Source organism: Ambystoma mexicanum, chromosome 7p (genome assembly GCF_040938575.1).
Source record: "Ambystoma mexicanum isolate Mex_15411 chromosome 7p, UKY_AmexF1_1, whole genome shotgun sequence".
Classification (NCBI taxonomy): domain Eukaryota; kingdom Metazoa; phylum Chordata; class Amphibia; order Caudata; family Ambystomatidae; genus Ambystoma; species Ambystoma mexicanum.
The window spans coordinates 507,489,638-507,514,419 of record NC_090939.1 but is presented as its reverse complement, the minus strand read 5'-3'; the positions used below and the strand labels follow the sequence as shown (position 1 = coordinate 507,514,419).

The 24,782-nt window shown below is 49.0% G+C and overlaps 1 protein-coding gene across 1 annotated transcript in view; it reads left to right on the top strand.

Moving 5' to 3' along the window:
- The first annotated feature begins 4,432 nt into the window (after positions 1-4,432).
- Positions 4,433-24,782, top strand: part of BCOR (BCL6 corepressor) — a 437,367-nt gene continuing 417,017 nt past the window's right edge. The window contains exon 1 of the mRNA XM_069636543.1: positions 4,433-4,741. The gene's annotated coding sequence lies outside the window, so the exon portion shown is untranslated. The remainder of the gene's footprint in view (positions 4,742-24,782) is intronic.

Genomic DNA, 24,782 nt, shown 5'->3' with positions numbered 1-24,782 from the left:
TCTTTTGAGCCCAATAACCTGAGGCCCAACAACTTCATTATACCCGAAGCATACGCTCAACAGGGTGGAACAATGCAGGGATTAGTTAACATATGGAGGTCCGTCTTTGGCCAGAAAAACCACATTTAAAGTGACACCGACTTTAGTTTGAGAAGAGTGATGCCTCCCAAGGGAATAGGTGCACACCATCAGCCCTTGAAATCAGGAGGTTAAGAGCTACAGCTAGTCACAGGACAGGCAAACAGCAGGGGCGATTAAACTCTTAATGAGCACTTAAGAAATGCTATTAAGCACTCTGGGCCTGAATCATTTATTTACAGAATTACGTTTATTTTCCTCACTGATTTGCGTGCATTCAGAGTGAGAAAGGGGTTTATTTATAGACAGCAGTTTATTTAGAAACTAAGTCAGAGGGAGTTTTTGTTAAACACCACCTGAGAGTGCGAAGTGACCTGTAATACAGGTTTACAGGGCCTCATAAAATGTAGTGTTTGGGCAGGTGGTGGACCTTGCAACCTGCATCTCCTTTAGGCCAAAACCAGCAAAATGTGGCCACTCAATTTTCCAACCTCCTTCCCTCGATTTCAAATCCCACTTTAAGCACTGGGCTTGGCAGTCCCAGAATTAGAACTCTGGAGTTTGACCTGGGGTTGAAAGTATAGCGATGCCCATACAAATAAGCAACCAACCAAACTTCAAAGATTGCAATAAAATGCTATCGAACCCCTCAAGATACCTACATTACATTGTGCACGAACTCTCAGTTCTCCGAATCTTACTTGGAAAAAACATGCTCTAACAAAACATTATTCCCCCAACTACAACCCTCCCTCCATTTGTAGCATGTTTCCTGCCTTCCAATCCTCTTTATCTCCCCCACCCCCGTCTCATTTTCTTTCTTCCAGGAAACTACGTTCCAGGTACATCAAGCAGGGGCATAGTACATCGCTCCACAACCAAATCTAGGCGCTCAGAAACTACTTTGGTGGCGATTTGGCACAGCATACAATCATATAAATATAACCGTTACGGAGGAACATATACCAGTATTGCAGAAAGGAAGGTGTATTCTAGAATGTTTGGAATTCAAATGGACTGTGTGCACGAGCGTCCGCTTCCAAAAGCAATAGGTATTCAGAATCAAATAGTGTTTGGCTGTGTGCTGGAGGTGTGCTCAAGGGGACAAATGCTGATTAGTAATTCTGGGACTGCCAAGCATAGAGGCATAGTGTGTGCCAGTAAACAATAGGTAGTGCGTGCGGTGAATATTGGTGGTGAATAAAAGGGAAGGAAGGGTAGATAGTCTGTCTGATAAATGTCAGAATATGGGGAAAGCCTGGCGTCTCGTGATGAGACTGTGACAATGTTGAAACTGCCCCAATTCTAAAAGGGAATGATACATTCTCATGTAATATCTGTGCGAAGTTTTACTCGACTACCATAGGGCAGACGCTTTTGTTAGGGACTGTGCCCTATATAATTGATACTATATAAACAGAAGTTAGAGGACACAGAGGTGCAGTGGAGCCGAGAGTACAAATAGGTCATAAAACATAAGCAGAAACCGATGAGCACCATAGGAGTATATGTAGTGGCTTGAAGCGCCCATCCCCCTGCACTTGGCAGATCAAGATCCAGCTCAAACAGCTGCAGGAAAACGGACTGATAAACCACATTATAAGATAACAAGGGTATTTGTTAAGGCACGTTCACCCCCAGAGGGGCTTCTTGGAGCTATTGAGGTGCGTATTGCTACTCAACTTAATGGTACTCATTTTATCGAGGCTTAATTTGAACCTGTGGTCAAACAGACTCATGCAGTGGATGCATTGGTCCACTGAGCCACAGACCCAGCTAAACTGCTTGCCCGTCTGGATTTCATTTAATTTTAAGTGTGAACATGATACCCCTACACTGCATCCGCACAGTGGAATTCGGTCAGAGCTGCAGACAAAACAAGTGTCCAAAACGGTATGCCTGGCGTTTCCTTCAGCGATACCAGAAGGTCTAATAAAGTGCCTGTATTCACACGTGTGCATGGTTACTGATGTTTAAAATGATTTTATATATGTTTAGTTGATCTATAGAGGATGTTATAATGGCTAATTAGAAGTTCAATAGATGTAAAAATTGTCATACTGATCCAATCCTGAAGCAGTCAGGTTGTCGAAAGGGACAATTCATAATTAACGTTCTCCATGTACTATGGTAGAGGTGTCAAATGTCCCCTCACTACTAGTATGCAAGGCAGCTCTTGGACAGAAGATTCTTGTGCTTGCTCGACCTCTCTTGCAATATGTCCTTAAAATGTCAGTCGGTCAAGACCAGTGGCGTGGTTAGCCCAACGTCAGAACAAAAGGGCTGCAGCAAGAGAATGGCAAGCCCGAAGGAGACTGAACAGGGGTGGGCCTACTGGACAGTCATTCGGCCTTGTCCTCAAGACAGTACACGGGGAAAAGGCCCAACCAGTGGAATAGTCAAAACACCACGATCGAGGCATATCTGAATCAGAAGGCATGCATACAGGAGCCAAATCTTCCTCCAAAGAGCCCCACAGCAAATAATCCTGACCCCCCACAGGGTGAACCTTCCCATACGGCCTCCCACCCCCTCTGCTCCCTCCCTGCACAGACCACCTCACTCAGCAGCTAGATCCGCACTACACCAATGACACACACACACAATGACATACAAAAAGGTAAAATACTCCCTCTGCTGCCGCATAACAGTGATGTGACGTCAATAAAACATGCAAGCAGGAAAACTCCCAAAGTTCTTAATGTAGAAACAGCAGCGTCAACCTCCTCTCGCCCGACTACTTTATTCACTCTCCTGCTTCAAAAATGCATGGCTCAAAAGACCCCCAAAGCATGCTCCTCGAGACCCAGCACATCTCACGCGGTTACTGCCTACAAACCACAGGCAGTGGTGAAAATTGAGCCTTCCACTCTTTACCCTAAACCCAAACCCCCAGATTTACCAGTCAGAACCTCCCAACCCCCCCCCTGCCGCCTCTGGTGCTGTATGCACGGGTGCCAGAACCAAACATTCTACTTATTAAAGTATATTGCTTTATAACGTTCTAAATTGCACCATATGCATCGCTTCAAAGTGTAGGGATACGAGGAGGAGTAGGGAAGAGTCAGTGGACCGTAACAGCAACCCAGGGCCGCATTCCGATCCTAAGGCACAAAGAGGAACAATAGATTGGTGGCTTGGGGGGGCAGAGTACACGGTCGGTGGGTCGCAATCAACTGCCGTTAGCACCATATCTAGGAAAAGAGGGTGCAAAGTTGCACCAGTGGCTGATGTGTGCCATGTATGTTACCATAACATGACCCAGCGTAGATGGGCCGGAACACGACTGGCAAAGGTTGTTTTGCTGAAGCGCTGCTCCTCCATCCCGATGCGGAGTAAACCCGGACAATCCGGCGTAGCGCTTCAGCCGCAGTTCCCCAGATGCACCCTGCTCGCTGCAGCCCGGGGCGGAGGGTTATTTATGTATGCTTTAATTCATTGTCAACCGAAGCTCGGGAAAATGCAGTGCTTGGACAGTGTATTCAAGCAAACAAATATCTCGGCGCACAGGTTCCTGCGTTTCGCTGGCCATGGAGCAAAAACACAGCATACCGCACAGATCTGTTTGTTAGCAAGCAGGCGCGGCACAGGAGACCATATGCAAAAACAGCCAAAGCCTTTCACCGTATGCAGAAGCTCTCAAAATTGTATAACGTCATGCAATTTGAGTTTTGTGACCAGTGAAAAGAGCATACAGTCCGACATCCATTACTCTTTCAGAAGGGTCGCTTGCTGGATCGCTAACACAAAATGTTTTCACATTTAAATTTGTGAGGGTTCTAAAGTTCCCAAAATGTTCTTTGCTTTTGCGCAAATCTCCAGACTTGGGTTCCATGTAGGGTGACCGGATTTTCAAGAAGAAAAACTGGGACGGCCAACAACATAAAAGGACTACCACCTCAATCCATTTATAGCACTGACTGACATAACCTATGGGTAAGTGCGTGTCCTCACTTCCCAAGGCAACAGCAGCAGGCCTTCCTTCTGAGCCCGAGGCGTCAAGAGTGTAATCGCAGCACAGCAGTGTAAATCTGTGCGCTGTAAAGTACCCTTGGGTCCCCCTTGCCTTTGTCGCCCCTAAGCCTGGGCAGGGTGCACTCGCAGGCAGTTTCGTGGGTGTAGCGTAGCAGCTGCGGGTTCGAAAGCTGCACCCGTCTCCGGCGTCCGCCGCCACAGACTTCCAAGGCCCCCGGCAGGCGAGCCTGCGCTTGGTTTAACCCGGGTCGCAGTGAATCCCTTCTGCCTGGCGTGACTGGCTGCCTTCGGGTTACGGTTTGATCGCTTCCGGAAGATGAAGCACGTGACTGGCGCACGTGCTCCGTTCAGGCTGCAGCGGAGGCTTGGCAGGCCGCCTCCGAGCTCTGCTAGCTTTCTGCGATCCCCCGGCCGCCGGCGTATTCTCTTTCATATCGTGGCCTCTTTACCCCCCCTCCCCGGTGCCTGGCTGTTTTCAACGCTTGCCGTGCCGGTTCCCCAATGGCGTGCCTCATGTCCTTGCACCCGGCGTGTCTGGCTTAAGCTGCCAGCCTGAGTGAGGTTCCTGCGCTGGCGCCTTGCTCGCCCCCCTCCCTTCGGTGAAAGCCCGGTTTACTTGTGGTGCCTGAAACATCGTACCTCGATCCATAAGCGGCGGCGCGAGCAGGTCCGCGGAAGCCATTTTGACGTAAGTGCCAGGTTTCCAACGTTCATTTAATGGCGATGTTGTCCACCTGTAACTCCGCACAAGAAAAAGTGATCTTGATGCAACGTCCCACATAAACCTTCAACTAAGCTAATATATGGAATATCAGGGTACTCCAGTCCTAGCTGTGTTGGGATTTTCAAATGAAATGGCCAAAGGGAAAGGTATTGTAACGCAGCAATAGGTGTCCCTAATTGGTGGCCTCCCTACGCCCCCCCCAAATAACTCTTTCCAAGATGGAGCCTTAAAAGTGCTCCTTCGCTCAGCCGCCATTCGCGTGTTTGCAGGCCTTCTATTTGCTTAGACTGAGTTCGTTCTTCTGGCCTGAAAGGAACCCAGTGGGAATCAATGGGCCCCGAATATCACAGGGGTGGGGGATCATCAATGTTAAAGGCAGGCTACCTACATGCCGGGCACACTATTGTTTTCAAAATGTGCATCTTACAATTGCCTAGAAAAAAACAAAAAAGACGTTTCCAAACTGAAACATGCTCTTAAACTTACATTTACTAGTTTTCTTTAAAATGTGTTTATATTTTTTTGTCAGATTACTGTTGTAATACGCAAGGGCTCGTGCATGGGCATCGTGTGGAATGTTGATCTACGTTCAGAATCAACATTCCGCAGGAGCAGTTGAGCGAGGGGAGCTGTAGCTAGAGGCTGCGGGGTCTCGCCAATAAAGAAACATAAATACAATTACCTGTGTCTATGTAATTGTGTCATTGGCGACGAGGACCGGGATTGTAGTCGAGACCCTGTTCCACCCGTGTGCTAGCCTGCTGCCTGGCTCCCCATCGTCTGTGGCGCAGTCGGTGCGGACGGGGCCGACTGGCGCTGGACCGTCTGGAGCTGCTGCTGCGGGCTTGAAGGCCGAGCGGGTGGTTGCCTGTTAGGTGTGGTGGTCGAGGAGCAGTTCGGGCGGGGAGCTGCTGCCCCGGATCGGAGGCAGGTGAGCGTGCCTGCATCGGCTGTCCGCGGGCGCCTCGCCCCGCATTCGTCAGTTGCTGGTCCAGCTCCGGGGGAGGTTGAGGAGCTGCTCGAGCGCCCAGGCGGGGTGCGGCCGGGCTGCCGCTGGTGGCCGTCAGGCGCGGAGGTCGAGGAACGGTCGCTGCAGGTTGGCCGGGGGCAGTTGGTGAGGTGCCCTGGATCGGAGGCCGGTGTGCGAGCGCACCTGTAGTCCGCCGGCAGCTGGCCCGGTACTCGTTGTCCGCCGGCAGCTGGTTCCGGCGTTGGAGGCCCAGCGGGAGCACAGGCAGTTGCTGGTCCAGCCCCGGTGGAGGTTGAGGAGCCGCTCGAGCGCCCAGGCGGGGTGCGGCCGGGCTGCCGCTAGTTGCCGTCAGGCGCGGAGGTCGAGGAACTGTCGCTGCCGGTTGGCCGGGGGCAGTTGGTGTGGTGCCCTGGATCGGAGGCCGGTGTGTGAGCGCACCTGCAGTCCGCCGGCAGCTGGCCCGGTACTCGCTGTCCGCCGGCAGTTGGTTCCGGCGTTGGAGGCCCAGCGGGAGCACAGGCATTGGCGGGCACCAGCAGTTCGCCCGGCAGTGGGCGCCGACCTGTTAGGTCCGCCGGCAGCTGGTCCCGCCCCCGGTGGCGTGCCTGAGTGGGGGCCCGGCGGGAGCACAGGCACCAGCAGTTCTTCCGGCAGTGGGCTCCGCCTCGATAGTGTCTTCGTAGATACGAGGCGGGGCTATGGTGACGTCTGCATGATCAGAGCTGCCTGCGGTTGCTCCAGGGAAGCAGGAGGGGCTGCAGGAGCAGGTACAGGTGATTCAGGAAGCAGCTGTCGGTCGCGTTGGTGGATGGAACAATAATAAACAAGAGGAGAATAACATCAGCTACGTGGCCGGGGGGGCTGCTGGTAAGGTGGGGACATCCCACATCGTGGATTTGGTTGTGACTCACCCTGTGCCAGGATTTTGGTTGTACTGCATATGCGTGGGGGTGCACGCGCACAAGGCCACAAGGGAAGACATCCGGGTGCCGTCATCGGGGTTGATGTGGAGCCTACTGGCTTGAAGTGTCTCTGATTTTAGGGGCACTTAAAAGTGGATATAAGTATTTTTGGGTGGGCACAAGTTCTTAGCCAGCAAAGTTGACCATGTTGCATACAGCAGCTAGGCCTCCACCAGCATTTCTGCCTAGCCCGGGAGAACCAGTGGTGCCTTGGGAGCAGTGGGTAGATGCTTTTAAAGTGTATTTGCGGGCTGCTGGTGGGGCAAAGTTTAACGATGATGAAAAGGAGGCTGCTTTGCTTAATTGTATTGGTACGGAGGGCTTGAGAGTCTTTCGTCACCTGCCTGGAGAGAATGTAATGATTCAAGGGGGAGGTGAAGGGGAAATGGTTGTAAGTGCATATGAGACAGCTTTGAAGAAATTGCAAGTACGCTTTGGAAAAAGAGTAAATGTGGTTTTAGAACGGTATAAGTTCTTTTCTAGGGCACAAGGTTCCACGGAAAGCATAGATTCATATGTTACTGCCTTACGTGCGCTCATGGCTACATGTGGGTTCCCGGGTAACGGTGAGGAACAGATTAGGGATCAGATAATGATGAAAACGTCAAATCAAAAAATCAGAGAGAGATTGTGGATTGAGAGCGATCCGTCACTGGATAAGGTTTTGGAGATTGCTAGAGCTATTGAAGCCTCCAAGGCGAGTGTACAAATGGTTACTGAAAGGGATGGAAATAGGGTGACGGTGCATGCGGTGGTGTCAAAGTGCAAGAAGGCACTGGACAAAGGGGTTGCACAAGGGAATAGAGCACAAAAAAGTAAAGAAGTGTGCAAAAATTGTGGTTGGGCAAGTCATACAGTGGATTCGAAATTCTGTCCGGCTAGCAATGTAGAGTGCAGGAAATGTAAAAGGATGGGCCATTTTGCACGTATGTGTAAAGGGCAGGTGGTCGCAAATGTATCTGCAGAAGAGTTGACTAGGGGCCTGGAGGGAGTTTCAGGTGGGGGTCCCAAACAGACTGTCATATTACATGTGGAAGGTGATGGGCGGAAGGGTCCATGGGTGTCAGTATTGGTGGACCAGCACCAGGTGGAGATGTTGGTGGATTCCGGATCACCTTATACACTTGTGTCTCCGGAAATGTATCAAGAGGTTTTGGGTAAGCCGATCTCTAATTTGTTGGCTCCAGATATTAGACCGTATGCATATGGGCAAAATTCCATTGAGCTACTGGGTTATGATTGGTCAAATTTTTCATTCAAAGGAAGGCAAACTTTAGGTAAATTGTATGTGGCTAAAAAAGGGACAAGTGTGTTGGGTTGGGACGAGCAGGCTGCACTTAAAATACAAATTCATCCTGGTGAAAAAGAACCGGTTCTCAGTGTTGGGGAGAGAAGGGAAGAGAAGGATGCAAGAGTAACGCCTACAGTGCTGATGAGCGAGTTTCCGGAAGTATTTTCTGACATCCTGGGAAAGCTTAAGGGCTTTACGCATCGCATTGTGTTGAAGAAGGGTGCAGTGCCTAGAGTTCATAAGGTGAGGGGGGTGCCAGTTGCAGTGAGGGAGGCATTTAAGGCGGAATTGTCTAGGTTGCAGGTGGCAGGAATAATAGAACCCATTGAGGCTTCGGAGTGGTTGTTTCCTGTGGTTTTAGTGAAGAAGGGTGATGGCAGCATCAGAATGTGTGTGGATCTACGGGAGTTGAATGCCAGCATATGGGTGGATCGGCATCCTTTGCCAAATATTAATGAGTTGCTCTTGACGTTGGGTGAGGCTAATTATTTTTCGACTTTTGATTTGTCAACGGCGTATCACCAAATTGACTTACATGTTGAGTCGAGACCTCTTACTTCATTTGTGACTCCATTTGGGGCGTTCAGATTTTGTCGTATGCCGTTTGGTTTGGCTTCGGCCTCGGCAGTATTTCAGAGGCTAATGCAGCATTTGTTTGAAGGGGTGGTGGGTGTCAGCTATTTTCAAGATGACATTTTGGTTTGGGGCAGCAGCAAGGAGCAACATGATGAAAGGGTAAGGAAGGTCATGCAAATTCTTAAAGAGAGTGGCCTAACAGTAAAATTAACAAAGTGTCAGGTGGGGGTGGAGGAGGTCACATATCTGGGACATACTTTGAGTTCACGAGGTGTAAGTCCAAAAAGGGAGTTGGTACAAGTGTTGAGGGATACGCCAGCTCCGGTTAATAAGGATCAGCTGAGGGCTTTCCTGGGTCTTGCAGAGTATTATGTTAAATTTGTGTCAAATTACGCGGAAAAAACTGTGGCCATGAGAGCTCTTATGAGGAAGTGCGTAAGATTTGTATGGTCTGCGGAGTGTGCGGCAGAATTTGAGCTGGTTAAGAGGGAGGTGGAGAAGGCTCCATGTCTGAAATCATTTGACCCAAAAAATAGAACTGCGTTGACGGTGGATGCAAGTGAGGTGGGCCTAGGGGCAGTGTTGGAGCAATGCATCAATGGGGAATGGGTCCCGGTGGCTTTTGCTTCGAGGACCTTGAGAGATGTGGAAACCAGGTACTCGGTAATAGAGAAAGAGACTCTGGCAGTGTTGTGGGCATCAAAACATTTCAGGACATTTGTGTGGGGTATACCTTATGTAGTCAGAACGGACCATAAACCGTTGTTACAGGTATTTTCTTCCAAGGGAGTCATGGCAGTATCCCCGATAATTGCGAGGTGGTCGGTACAGTTGCAAGATTACAACTTTTCTTTGCAGTATGTTCCGGGGAAATTGAATGTGGTAGCGGATTGTTTGTCCCGGTTGCCAGTTGTAGAGCAGGTTAATGAAGGGGAAGTAGGGAAGGAGGATGATGTGCAGGAGTGTCAGGTTGCTTTGGTTACCTCGGCTGTGGAGAGGTCGGTGTGGGATCAGGAGTCTGAGGGTGACATTGAGTTAAAGTGGATTAAGGAAGGTTTGGTGAAGGGGTGGCACACTGTGAAGGAGAGGCCGGAAGGGAAAGGCTATGGTCAGGTTCTCCTGGAATTAGCAGAGGGTCCTTGGGGTGTCTCGAGGGGTAGTAGATTGATACCCCCGATAAGTTTGAGGGGGAGAATGGTGGAGTTGGCACATGAAGGTCATTTGGGCCGATCATTGACTAAAAGGAGATTGAGAGAGGAGTATTGGTGGCCGTCAATGGACAGGGATGTGGAACAGGTAGTGAAAGAGTGTCAAGCGTGTTCTGTCAGTGATAAGAGTAAGGTACTGCATCCACAACCGGTGCATCCTGTTGAGGTTCCAGAGCAGGTATGGTCGAAATTGGCGTTGGACATTATGGGTCCATTCGACTGTCTGGAGCCTGAATCCAGGTACATGTTGGTGTTGGTGGACTATACGTCCAGGTGGATTGAGGTGGCGGCGTGTTCAGATATTACGACCAGTACGGTAATTGATTTTCTGAGAAGAGTGTTTGACCGTGAGGGTTTACCGGCAAGTTTAGTTACGGATAATGGTGTGCAGTTCACTTCTAGTGCCATGAGAGAATTCTTGGAAAAGCATGCCATTTCGCATTATAGGACAGCTTTGTATAATCCGTCGGCAAATGGGCTGGTTGAAAGGGCTAATGGCACGATTAAGTCAGCCATACAATTGGCGTTGGCCAATGGTTGGAAGTGGCAAGAAGTTGTGACACAATATTTGGCTGCATATAGGAGGACTCCGGCCGTGCTAACGGGAAGATCTCCATTTGAACTAATGAGGGGCAGGAAGGCAGGTACAAGGTTGAGGACATTGGCTATGGGGGGCGGTGGCCCATGCGAGATGGATTTGCAAGCAATACATCGTAGCATTATAGAGCGCCAGCAGACTATGGAATCCTCACAAAGGAGTAGGAAGGAGTTGAATGTAAAGCCTGGGGATCAGGTGTACATAAAGAATCCTAGATTAGTTCATAAAGGGTACAGCACTTTTATGCCCTCGAGGAAGGTTATTAAAGTGGGAAAAGGATATGTGCATTTGGAGGATGGCTCTGTGTGGAGTAAGAGGCGTGTGGCGGTGGATGGACGTGGAAGTGAGGATAAGGATGGTGTGGAGTGGGAGGAGGAAACACAGGAAACAGCGATGGATTATAATCCTGTGGTGTCTCAATCCATTGGGAGTGAACAGCAAGAGGGTGTACCAAGCCAAGGTCCTGTGGATCCACAGGTAAATGTGGAAGCTCAGAATGCTATGTCTCAGGAACCTGATCTAGTTCAAAATAGGGATCGCGTGGGTAGGAGCTGTGGGCGTCCCATAAGATTTAGGGATTATGTTTGTTAAGAGTGGAGGACATTGAATATTATCCATGATTCTTGGATGGTTATATGGTTAAAAGAAGTGGCATTTATGACATGTCAGGTTATGTTGTTTCATCTTCCATTGCTAAGAAAATTGTAAATATTTTTATCTAAGGGAAGAGGATATGTTGTAATACGCAAGGGCTCGTGCATGGGCATCGTGTGGAATGTTGATCTACGTTCCGAATCAACATTCCGCAGGAGCAGTTGAGCGAGAGGAGCTGTAGCTAGAGGCTGCGGGGTCTCGCCAATAAAGAAACATAAATACAATTACCTGTGTCTATGTAATTGTGTCAATTACCACACAAATACGCTGTTATTTGTGTGCCCCTTCCTTTGTGTTTTATCAAAGGATATATTTCTAAAGCTGTTATATGTTTGTCAACCTGCTTAATCGAAAATAAATGCTTCTTTTGTGCTGATAGCAGTTTTTGGGAAATTAAACTGTTTTTTAAATATATAACACCTTAGCAACTGTCACTGAACCTGCTGAGCTACCCTGGTATTTACATTAAGTATAAGGGAAATACCGGGATGCACCTGTATATGCAGTCCTGACCCTGCCCCAGAGTCATTAATTACCAAAGAACAACATTGAGATCAGGAATAACTCAGTATCAGCAGTGTAAGAAAATACAAAGGATAGAAATGGTGTATATCCCCAAAACAAAGGGCAAGCAATAGCAGAACGATGAGAAAAGGGTATATACATTGAAAAAGCTTTAATAAATATTAAAAATCCACCCTGTGGCTAAAAACATTTAACACACAAGGATACATACACAATCGCAGAGACGTTCAGAATTCACAATTTAAATGTTTTACAGCTAAAGTGCAAAGATAAATGACACGTGAATAAAGTGCTATAGTGACTCTTGTACAAACAAAGTTAGGACTAACTGATGAGGTAGAATGGTCTGTAAACTAATTCCAGATCACATGGACTTGGGTTTCTAAATGTAGTAACAAAGGTTCATGTATAGGCCATTGCAATTTTACAGTGCTATTGCTCTAACAAATTAGTTTAGACCATTCTACCTCACCAGTTAGTCCTAACTTTGTATTGTGCATATTTGATAAAGCAAGCATGCTAAGTGTTATGTGGCTAGACTGGGATTTTGGTGCAGCCAGTCTAACCATTTCTTACTGTCACATGACATTGTGTATTGGGTATCTTTGATAAAGCAAGCATGATAAGTTTTATTATAAAGCTAGAATGGCATTTTAATGCAGCCAGTTTGGATGTATTTTCATACTGTGGCAGGGCATTTTTAATGGTAAAGCCAACTGGACTATGTTCTTACGTGGGGATACTGGCATATTTTGGCAGAACAAGCGTGGACATGATTTCTTACAGTATCATTACTGGCATAATGCGTAAAGCAAACATGAATATGTGCTTAAATGGGAATACTGGCATATATTGGTGCAACCAACATGAACATGTTTTTATCCTGGCATATATTGTGGGCAAAAGCAACCTGAAAATGTTTTGGCGAAATGCTCCTCTGCACTGTTGGTGACTTGCGTTACCGTACTGCAAACTGGCATTTTACCCAATTTTTGCCCCATTTTTAGCCATTATTTAAAACAATTCTCTGGGTGGGAAGCTCCCCAACACACCTTTTATTTGGTTTGGGCTCCCTCGCTACGCACTGTCACACTGGCATATTTGGGGGAAATATTTACATCTCTCCAATTAAACAATTCACCAGCCGGCACGGGTGTGTACAGCCAGAAACTGAACAATTCTGCAGAGGCAAAGTGAGATTCCGGCAACCACTGCGAAAGAACCAAGGGAGCAGTTGCCTCCTTTGCCCACGTACTTCGCGCCTTCATGTGTTCAACAGCAGTGATTGTTAAACGGATGATTTTTGACCAGCTATTATTTAAAGCTGAGTCAGAAGTGATATCTCTTCTGCTAAATACCACCTTGATCTACACATTATTTGAAGCTGTGGTAGGAGTAATTTCTGCTTGAAGTAAAATAATGCATTCTCTTGAGGACTGCAAGGGCATTTCTGCAACGGTTGAACATGAGTTAACTTTTTAGGAAATATATTAATTTGATTCAAAACTTTTATTGCATTAAACTTACTTCTCTGAACATGCATAGTGACCATTTTTTTTTAACCAGATTGGTCAAATATAGGTATACTTAAACCAGTTTGGCCTGTTGACCCTTATTTGGTGTGCTGCCACCACCCGCCTCACCATGTTGTATTTGTGCCCCCTGGTTTGCCCCCTAATACTGATTTCTAGTGACGCCACTGAACGGAGGTCGGGGAACGTGGGGGCCACAATTGGTGTCTGATATGCCCAGTAGGATTACCGCTTCACCCTACGAATGATGCAAAGGAGCTAGTAACTCGCAGAAATATTCTTGATTGCCTAGCAATCCCAGGGTCAATTGAAGGTGAAACGCCCTGCATGGCTCTGGTTCTTACTGAAATCGGAAAGTGTGAAACAATGGGTGCAGACCAGTAAGTCCAGCAAACAGAAGTTTATTTGTCACGACGCACCTCATGGCCGCACCACCACTAAGCCGCCACCAACTGTAATAGGATCTGGAACCCTGGCCAAAGAACGACGACCACGGTTCTATTACAACATTCCTCCCTCCCTTAACAACCCAAAACAAAACATGAAGAATGGGGAGAAAAAGAAAGGACTTATGGAAATGTAACCAAAGGGATGAAGAAAGGAACCACTGACACAAAATGATAACAACTGGCTGTAAAGAATGAAACGCTAATAAACGAGGTAAGTAACATGACATATAAAAGTAATACTCAAACACTCACACCCTTCGAGACATAATCCCTCAATTAGACTAGAGACAACCTGATCCTTGGTGTGTGACACTGGTCCCTATGGACCGTACTGTGACCCTGGACCACAGGTTCTAACACTGCCACAACACTGCTCACATCTCCAGAAACTACCCCACCCCGCTCCCACTGCACACCTCATCACCCACACTACTTCTTCCTGTCGCACTCTCAGCCATGTGATTACTCCCACACGTGTCGTGCAGCATCACAGGTGCCGCTTTCTGCACCACAATTTTTCTCTTGCTCCACCGTGAACCATCACCCAGAACCACATACCCTGCCCCTACCTTTGCCACCACGCGTGGAACCATGAACACGCCCTCTGGGCACAAATCTGTACACGCACCCAATCACCAACCTTCACTTCAGTCGGCTGTCTGTTCACCTGCTGTGACCTCACGCTCTCCTAGGCAAGCCCTTACTCTCTCCAACACATCAGACATGTTTAACTCTGTGAGCACCCCACCACTTAGGGCAACTGTCCTCAGTTTAGAACCTGCTTTCCTATTCTTCATGAGTTCAAATGGCGAGCACCCTGTAAGAGCGGACGGTGTGTGCCTGTAAGCCGTCAATGCCTCTGACACTACACTACACCACGCCAGCACAGCCTGTTGGCCACAGCCAATTGAACAGCCCCTTCATGAACCGATTCATTCTCTCAACCAAACCGTTTGCAGAGGGATTGTATAAAGCAGTCATGCTGTGCCTGATACCAAGATTCCCCAAAAACTCCTGCATGCGATGCAAGACAAACTGAACACCATTATCTGTGACGATGCTCGCAGGTATGCCTCCCTGTCAAACACTCTGCTTAGAAACTGAATGATCTTCTCAGTTGTCACCGACTCCAACACAACAGCCTTCACCCACCGCAACGTGTAGTCCACCAGGACCAGACCACCAATGAGACCATGATGTCCAACGCTAGCTTCGAGCATACCTCACCCAGAATCTCTGTAGGATATATTGGTTGCGGGCACAAAACGCCGCTTTTATCACTCATGGCACATGCCACACACTCCTCTACTGCAAACTCCACCTCCTCATCCATCCTTAGCTACCAGTACGACTCCTGCAATCTCTTCTTGGTCAAAGACCTGCCCAAGTGCCCCTCATGTGCCAACTCCACAAGCCTCGCCCTCAAACTGGCAGGTGGAACTAGCCTGTCGCCTCTGGTGACGCACCATGGACCTTCCGCCAACTCATTCAAAACATGCATGTAGGCCTTTCATTTCTCCTCAACATTGATGGTCTCCCATCTGCCATGCAAACCAGCCCTAATTCACGACAACTCAACATCCTATGCACACTCTCTTTCCCACTGGCTTTCGTCTATGGCCGAAAGCACTCTGGCAACTTGGGTGCACACCTCACACTACACTGTCTCATCCGGGGCGGCGACTGGCAACTGGGACAGTCTGCCGCAACATTCATTGTACCAAGAATATACCCCGCAACAAAATTTAATTCTTGAAGGCCCACTATCCACCTTGCTATCCTTGGGGATAAAGACCCCCACCCCTCTGGTAGTCAGTACATAGGTGAGAAGTTTGTGGTCTGTCCTAATGACATATGGAATGTCCCACAGAAATGTCCTTGAATGTTTTGATGCCCAGGACGCTGCCACGGCCTCCCTCTCAATCACGGCATGACGCTTTTTGGCACCCCTGAGCGCCCTAGATGCAAACCTGATGGGCCTGAATTTTCCATCTTGCTGCTGTTCTAAAACAACCCCCAGACCAACATCACTTGCGTCAACGGTGAGCACAGTCCTATTTTTGGGATCAAGCAAACAGAAATACGGGGCATTGTTTACATTATCCTTCAACTGAACCAGCTATGCCTGGCACTGCAGCGACCATTCAAATTTGAAAGGTTTTCTTGAGCAAGGCTTGCATGAACACTGTCTTTTACACATAGGACGGAATGAACTTGACATAATACTCGGTCATCCCCAGAAATGACCTCAGCTGCTGCTTATTTGCAGGGAGCAGTATCTCTTTCATCACTTTAACTAGGCCTTGCCTGGGTTTTATGCCATTGGCATCCAATGCGTGCCCTAGATACGTAACACAGTAAAAGCCCACCTGACACTTTGCCCACTTTACAGTTAACCCACTTTCTTACCAGATCTGCATGAAACTATGCACCCTTTTGTCGTGCTCGTGTCGATCCCTAGCCCAAAAAAAATATTGTCTTGGAAGTAACTCACACCAGGCAGTTTCCCAAACAATGCCTGCATCAAACGCAAAAAAACAGCACACACAAAGGCCAGACCAAACGGCTTGTGACAAAACCTGTATGCCCCAAATGGGGGGGACAAACGATGTGAGAGGACGAGACTCCTTTTGCAGATTTATTTGATGATACGCTGAGGAGAGGTCAAAAGTGGAAAAACATGATGCCTGGCCCATGGTCGCCAAAAGCTCATTAATATTCGGCGGACCATGGGTGTGCACCCAGAAGTTCGGGTTGAGCTCTCTATGGTACAAACATCCTCAGACGACCATCCCTTTTCCGCACCAAAACCACCAGCAACAACCATTCCGAAGACTCCATTTCTTCAATTATACCAGCCTCCTTCAGGTGGAGCTCCTCTTTAAGTCCTTCTCTGGCCAACACCGGAACATTTCTGACCTTGTGAACCTTGGGCACTGCCCCTCTCTGGAGCATAATCTTGTGTGAAAGTCCATGTAACGTACCTAATTTCTCCTCAAAAACTGCAGGGTACCTGCCACTTAAGTAGTCCGCTGACATACGGCCGAGCCGGAGGATCCCTGTCAATCCACAACCTCTCTCTGACCTTAGCGTTACTTGTATTCATCATATTCTGGTCTCTAATATACTCCTCCTGTACACCTGTAAATGTACAATATGATACGAGAGTCTGCAAAGCTGTGACATATGCATCAATGGACTCCCCCCTGCCCTCCCACACCCAAATGTATAAAACCCTGAGCCCTTCAGTGCCAAAACAATTCAAGAGCGTAGCCTCCTCATCGTCACTGTATTTCGCTTCACCAGCCGCTCTCAAGTAGTTCTAAATGGCGTCTACCCCGAGACCCCACCACACTGGAGGTTCACCAGGAGACGCTAGAAATGCAGGTGGAGGCCTGCAGTTTTGCTGCATGACACCAGAAATGAGCACAGGGAATTAACAGTACCTTCTCCTTTGCTCTTCCCTCGCTGTGAAACTCAGTGCACTCTCCACCCCAAAAAGGAGTTCTTTGCACAGCAATGTGACAACGGCCATACTGGGACGAGGAAGATGCCACAAAGGTTGCTCAGATCACAACAGATGTTCTTTGCACAACACTACGATACAGCAGTACTAGGATGACAAAGCTCCCACCAATGCTGCTCACCACGCAACTCGGTAATGCAATGCCATTGCTAGGTAACCAAATATGGTTGCCACGTTGCCCGACTTCTACAGGTCCTTTTCTCAGACCAGAGCAGATCCTACGACACTCAACGGTCGGCAGGCAAAGTGCCGACCAAAGCAAGCATGCCTGGATGGCACTCCCTTTCTTGTGCACCCCTGCCCTCGTGGGGCTCTCTGTGTGGGATTGCCGCAGGAAGTGACCGCACAGCTCTGCCGCCACAAGCGGCCCATCCAGGCTGTTTGCGGCCAAGATGATGACGCTGGTGATCCATCGCCGGCCAGCCAGACAGAGATACGTGGTTCTGCGCCAGTGAAAGAATGGATGCAGACGAGTAAGTCCAGCAAACAGTAGTTTTATTGTCACGACGGACCCTGTGGCTGCCCCGCCAATAATCCCCCTCCAACTGTAATAGAATCTGGAACACTAGCCAATGAACAACGACCAGGGTTCCATTACAACACAGTGCTTAAAAGGGGAAGCACCATGACCTATGTAGTATGAAAATAGTTAATACTGCACCTTTCTCTACCAGACACATGCAAAATATTTATAATAAATGAATATTACTGTTTCTAAAATGTCTTTTAAACATGCACACATATATACACACTGGCAGTCAACTAATACGCTTATATTGTCAACTAAAGTAACAGTATTTAACGTCATATATACAAAATGAATACTATTTATTAAAATGCTTTACTCGCATGACAATTATTACCAAAGTAAGCACGCGCGATGCATAAACGTGAGACGGAAATGGCAATTCGGTTATGTTGGGCCTTTGCAGGCCCTTTCCTTTCCTGTGAACATGCGTGTGTTGTGTACATGTCTTTACTATTCTTTTGACACGCATGGCGGCTGTCCACTACGCTTTCTTCCGGTAGTCCCACAAGGAGACGATAGACGTGTTGCCTTTTCGGTTTTTCTCGAACCTCTGCGGCAAACGCTACCCCGGTTGTTTGTGTGCGGCCAGTGTAGGTGAAGGTGTCGCGCCCCTCTTCTCTCTCCGAGACCGCCTAGTTGGCAGGGATCGGCCAGGCCCCTGCCTCCAGGAAGTCTTTTTTCCTCTCCCCCAGATGTGAAGTGCCGGTTGAATGTGTATAAATAACCCATCAAAATCCCCCTTTTGTAAGAGGTTGGCCATAGAAAGGGAGATATAAGCGCCGATTGCGGCAGAATCTCCCTGCAACAGGGACATTTGGCGTGTGCCTGCCTATGTGGTGTCGGGTAGCAGGCGGCCCGTGCTGCGGTGTAGGCATCGAGGGCTTCGTGTGTTCGTCTGGAGAGAGCGCGGACTCCGGGCTCTGAAAAAAATAAGCGCAGAGCGTTTAGAGGAAGTGGAAGCATCAAAGTGGGAGAGGGGAGGGGGGAGGAGGGAAGCCGGCAGCCAGAGACTGGGGGAGGGGTGGCCTCGCCATCTTTTATGTCAAAGACAGACAGAGCCCGTCTCGGCTCCTTTTCTAGGAGCGGGAAACGTGCGATTAGCAGCAGCAGACATCGGGAGCTGCGCACAGACACAAGGCTGCTCTGCTCCCCAGGCAACAGAGGGACCACGGTACAACACACACGGACCTGCACACTGGGAAGCAGAGCCGCATGGGCCTGCCGGCCACCCCGCCATGAGACATCACGCATTGCCTTGCAAACGCAAACGGGGTGGGGGAGCAGCACATGGCCCTCCAGCCACGAGGCCATAGCTCACAGTGGCCGCAAAACGGGCCTTGCAAACCGGGGAGCATAGCTCCGGCACCCTCCGTAGCATAATAGTTCCAGGCAATCCGACACAGCGTTGCAAATCGGTGCGCAGAGCTGCATAGTCCTGCCAACCATAGCACAATGGAAGAGAATGACGCATGTGCATCAACGGGCCTATCCGCCACACACCCAGATGACACCTGGTCAGCGCAGGCCTTAGTGGCAGGAGCGCCGCGGGCAGAAAAAGAAGCTATTTAGCCCCTGGTCAATGGGGGGTGGGGGTTGCAGGCGCCAAATGTTTCTTTTTGTGATGGGTGAAACGTCGTTTTATAATTAAACGTGCTCTCCAGAGCTGGTGCATTTAACAATAGGAGGAGCAGGGTGGTAATTATTTGAATAGGGTGCCAGTACCCTATTGTGGGCGATTATCATTTTAATAAGGTGCCACAGCCTCCTATTGTATTTGTATTTATTGATTTATAAAGCGCCTTACACCAAAGCGCTGTATTGTAGTTAAATGCGCCCGGGAGCGCATTTGATTTAAAAATTACACTTCTCCAACCATGCCAGATCAGGGTAGCCCTTGAAAGGCTCCCCCAGCTGGCGCCATGGGTGGCTAATTGCGCCCTGGGCGGTCGCCCGCCCTGCCCTAAGGCCGGCTCTGCACTGGGTCATCCCACACACAGCCCAGAAAACCAGTGAGCATTCAAGCCACTTTGCCGTTGTGTTAATGAGTTTATAGTATTGACATTATTCCTGTTCTTTCCTGTTTTAATTGCGTCATTTTCATATATTTTATATTGATGTTTTTACATGTATGCATTGTGTTGCGCTATCTTATGTGCTTTTTTATGTACTGCGTCTAAAATAAACAAAATTTGACTAACACCAAGCCATTTGGTACTGTGCCGAAAACGCGGGTGCTCCCCCCTCCCGAACGCTATTTTCATTAAAGTCTCCATTCTTGGAATGGGACTTTTTTTTTTTCTTTTTTTTTTTGCCGCCGGCCACCCCCCGCCCCCACACCCTGGGAAAACCAAGGTGGTGCCCCTGGTACTGTGACCGTACAGGGTACACACTGTTAAATGCTTGTCCTGCTTAGTATCGTACAAAAATGTCGACCTGGGAATTGCGACGGCTGAAAATGCCGACTTTTTTTTTTACCTCCCCTTAGACCACATATATATGTGGGGGGGTTTAGAGTATAATATTAATATGGGGGGCTGCAGAGGTCTTCCCCGCATGTATATGTGGTGTAAAGGGTTAAAAAAAAGTCTGTTTTTTCGGCCATCACAATAATCACATAGATCCATCCTGCTCACCAAGACAGGGTTGTTGCTAGGTCTGGAAAAGATCAGGGGCTAAGCTAATGCCTGGACTGGTGGGATTCGGGGCTAACTATAACCTTTGGTTGTAGTCCTTGAGCTTCTATCCGGGGCTACAACCAAAAGACAAGGGGCTATAGCCCCCTCAGCCACCTCCTTAGCAATGCCTCTGCTCCACGATACCAGTGTGCCCCCAACACCTCAGGCACAAATAATACACAAGATACCAGAAAAACACACCAGTGCATGGGAGGGCTGCTCACTGCTCTGCCCCTCGCAGGTATGGGTCATTCTTATATACAAACTGAGTTACTAAATCCACCCATGAAGTTTGTATGATAACAAAAAGGTCAATTTCGGATAAAGGGGAAGGAAGCCTGCAGTTGCGATTGGCTTTCAGTTCCATTTCTGTGAGGTAGCCACTGGCTTTGGGATTTGAGCCAGCAGCTGTGTACATTTTCAGCAGGGGCCTGAACTGACCATGGCAGCCTGAGGCATCACACATTCCAGGGCGCAGCTCTGCTCGGTGACCTCGCTTGGCAGGGGTGTTTCAGCTGTAGGCCAGTCTCATTGTGTCTGATTTGCCTCAAAGAAACCAAAAGAAAAAGCAGTATCAGAGATGGTAACACACACCAGCTACACAACTGCCCAATATCGAGAAAAAAAATGCAGTAAATCTCTTGATTCTGTGACCCAAATGCATGCACCATAGTGACCTTCTAAAAATGAAACGTGCCAAGACTATAAATAAAAAATGAGGTTTTAAATAAAACAAACTATCCACTTTGTACACCTGTCTGTCTATCCGTCCAATTACGTTTGTATTTTGCATAGTGCGCTCCCATTCACGCTATTCTGTTAGACTTTCATATTCTCCCCCTCCATGCACTTCCCCTTTTTCCTTCCCCATGCACTTGCCCAGTCTCAATGTCACTGGGCCCATTAAGATCGTTGTTTTTTGTTCTCCCTTGTTGCCCTCCCTTTGCCTGGTCATGCTCTGAAACACTTGTGTACAAGCGCGATATAAATAAAATATCACATAAACAGCCAGCCATAGAGCATCGAGCTGGTGAGTCTACCTATGGATTTCTTCAGCGTCAAGCTGTACACGTGCCCTTATGTCTATCCTCTGCCTCGATGGCATTTGGACCCTATTGCTAGAACGACCAGATTTTTTTTTATCTAAACTGGGACGGGCCACAAACATAAAAGCCGTACACTACCCCCTTAACAATCTGCGCCCCGCCCCCGGGATCCTATAATACATTCCAATTAAGGAACTGCTCCTTGATATCAACTGTGCGACTTTGCTGTGATTGTAAGCAGTAAAAAAAGAAGCAAGGAGCTTTTGTTATGCCTTAATTCTGAAACAGTCTGTGGCGCAATTAATTAATGCAGGTGGCGGGTAACTGAAAGGATGGGGGCTCGAGCTTATCCGGCACGATAAGTAATTATTTGGTTTATTAATTAAATGTTGCCAACGTTAAATTGATGTTCATGCTGAATCTTTATATGCAGTCTAGATGTGATCATCCTCACTTTTCGCAAAACTGGGGGGACGGGTTTAAAATAAACAAAAAAGCCATTGGAATGTGGTGGGAGAGGGCCCAATGTGGTCACCCTATGGTTTGGAGGCGGGGATCCTGTGTGGAGTGGGGCTTAAGTCCTGGTTGCACCTGCCGTGCTCGCATGTTCTCGAAACGTCCTCCCGGCCAGGCAAGACGCGAGAGCAGCACTGCCAGGGAAGCGGCAGGCAGTGCTCCCGCGCGCCCGGGCTGTTCGCCTCGCTTCAAGACTCTGGGCTACACAAGACCCGCGCGTGAGAGGGGACGCCGTCGAGGGCGAATTCAGGGCGCTAGTTCCGTGCTAGGAACCCCCGCCGGCATTCTGGGTGGTCCTGGGAATGAAAGGATTGATATGTGTGGATTGTGTTCCGTCCCCGACACGCCAGTGCCGCGCAGAGCCTCGAGCTCTTTCGTCGAGGGCCGCGCGCAGACCGGACCGCCCCGACATCCGGGTCGGCCGCCCTCGCTTTCACGTATCCCGCGCCCGCCTGAGGTGCAAGGGGATTTCTGGGCCTGACTAATCGCGCGGGCGTCGGCTGCCTGCACTCATTGCGAGAGAGAGGCTAGTGGTGAACGGGAACACGTACAGGCGTCAGATGAGGGCTGCTGGCGCGAAGATGAGAGAGGGGCACAAGAGTGAATGGGAGACGCGGACCGTGGGGAAAGGAGGGTGGAGGGGGCGGATGGTAGGTGGCGAGGCATAACAGGGATCAGGATCAGATGTGGGCTGGCAGGGGAGAGTGCCGACGGACGGGTGGCAATAAGATGGGGAGAAGGAGAAGGGTATTCAGCCCCAAGAGTGGGGCAGAGAGGAGAGTAAGGGGAGCATAGGGGTCGTTGGAACCAGAGTGCACGGAGCAGTGGCGTGGCACATGGGTGGTAGCGAGCCGAATTGGGATGGGAGAGGAGAACGGGGATAGGGAATGAGCTGCTAAGAGAGGGATCGCACGATAGTGGAGGGGGGGGGGGTTTGAATAGAGACTTAAGCTGGGCGATCTGAGGGGCGAGAGTGGCAGGGCTGCACGGGTAATAGAGCTGCGAGACCATGGAGGTTGAGGGATGGCGTCGGCGAGAAAGGAGGCTGGTAGAAGAGAAAACAGGGAACAGGAAATGGAAAGTGAGGGCGCAGAGGCAGAACACGTGTCAAGGAGGGACTTGAGCTGATGAGAGCGGAGACTGCAACGAAATGGAGGCGAGAGGAAAGAAGACCACCAGAAAAAAAAGAAGGGATGTGGTGGTGCCTTACAGGAAAATGACACATGGGGTTAAATAAGAGATGGGGCGGGGAATACAGCGAAACGAAGAACTCGACTGACAAAGGGGGAAGCGGAGAGGACTCGGGTGTGGGGCATGAGAGGTCCCCGGAGAAAGGGGGAATTACCAAAGACCAAGTGTGTTGGGATGAGAATAAAGGCGGAAGCGAAGGCAACTAAGACAAACGAGGACGATTCGAGGGCGCAGAGAGGCGGGGGTGACCGCGATTCGGGGGGTGAGGGGAATTAGATGAGGGGGCGGCTGTAAGAATGAGACGTGTGCGAAGGAAAGCCAAGGTGGGAGGTTATGGGAGTTGCGCAAAATACGGTTCGGAGGGACATGGCTCATGAGCTGCCAGAGAGCACAAGCTAGTTCAGAACCGGGTGAACCTATGCCCTTCTTCCCCATCCATGTATATTAATTTCCGACATCAACTAAACTAACGGCGCCGCTTTCCACCAGCTCGTGATGGACAAGCGCCCCATTAGGGACGGGTCAGGCACTGACTTGCAAATGTTTTTTTTCCGCTGCTGCAATGGCACTGACGGCATAAACAATGATTGAAAGGAAAGCTGCCCCGAATAATTCCCAGCGGTTTAACGCATTCATAGCTTTCCATCCATCACTTTTCGGGTATTTCAGCACTCGCCCACACAGGCAGCCAGAAGCAAACGTGTGGGGAGGGGTGTTATTGTGCAAGATACCTCATCGTGTTAAGCGATCGCTTCAAACATCTGTGCTCAGTCTGCAGGACGTCGTTTTTAACCCGGGCAGGGATCAGACAGCCCTTTAACCATGCGAGAGCAATTCATTGAGGACCATTAACTTGGATTATATACTGCTATCATAGCGTTTAGAAGCTGGAGGATTCGGACATAAATCTTTTCTTATTTTTATCTTCTTAACCTTAAACACATGAATCGCAATATAAAATTGTAACACATGCAAAAACATAGGATACATAGGTGCTGGAATTATTTTAGGCGGAAGAACGTAAAACACAGAAATATGAGTGTGTGCATATAGCCCCATTTCCCCGCCTGCATTTCAGGATCGTTTGAACTCTGCTGATCTGCGTTGGGGTGTTGTCCTCGCGTGTCTGCATAGCAAGAGAAAGCCCATCTCCTGGTCGCCGGTCCTCTCTTTCGTAGAGGTTGGTTAGTTTCGTGTTTGCTGGTGTTACGGCTTTTGGAAATGTGCTGCTGGCCGCCTGAGAGAGCCAGCTTCTGCGTTGAGTGGAATGAAGGCCATTACAAAGGGGATCCCGGGCAGGTAGCGGTAGCCAGTGACGCGCAGGCAGGGGGGTTGAGGTTTCTGAAGCTGCCGGGTTGCCCTGCTTTGGGTGAACACGGGTTGGTTGACGCCTGCAGACAGTGCACCGCCGCAGACGTAGAAGTGCTGGCAACAATATTTTTACTGTTCGCCGGAGTGTCCAATGAAACTAGCCCGTGTGGGCCTTTTTGACAATGTGACGTTTGAGTGAAGGTTGCCGTAAAGGATGAAGCACATCGATACAGCGCTCAGGGCTGTTTCCGGCATGGAACCATTCGAGGCTCTTAATATAGATAAGATGATTGCAGGATTAGAATTTTTATTGTCAAATGTATTTCCTTGCATCTATGCTTTTTTTTCCCAAGTTTCGGAGAGTCCCCATACATGAGTGCCTCGCAAACAGCCATCCTTTCTTTCAGCCTGCCGCTCTAACCTTCCCATACGCACAGAACCAAGAT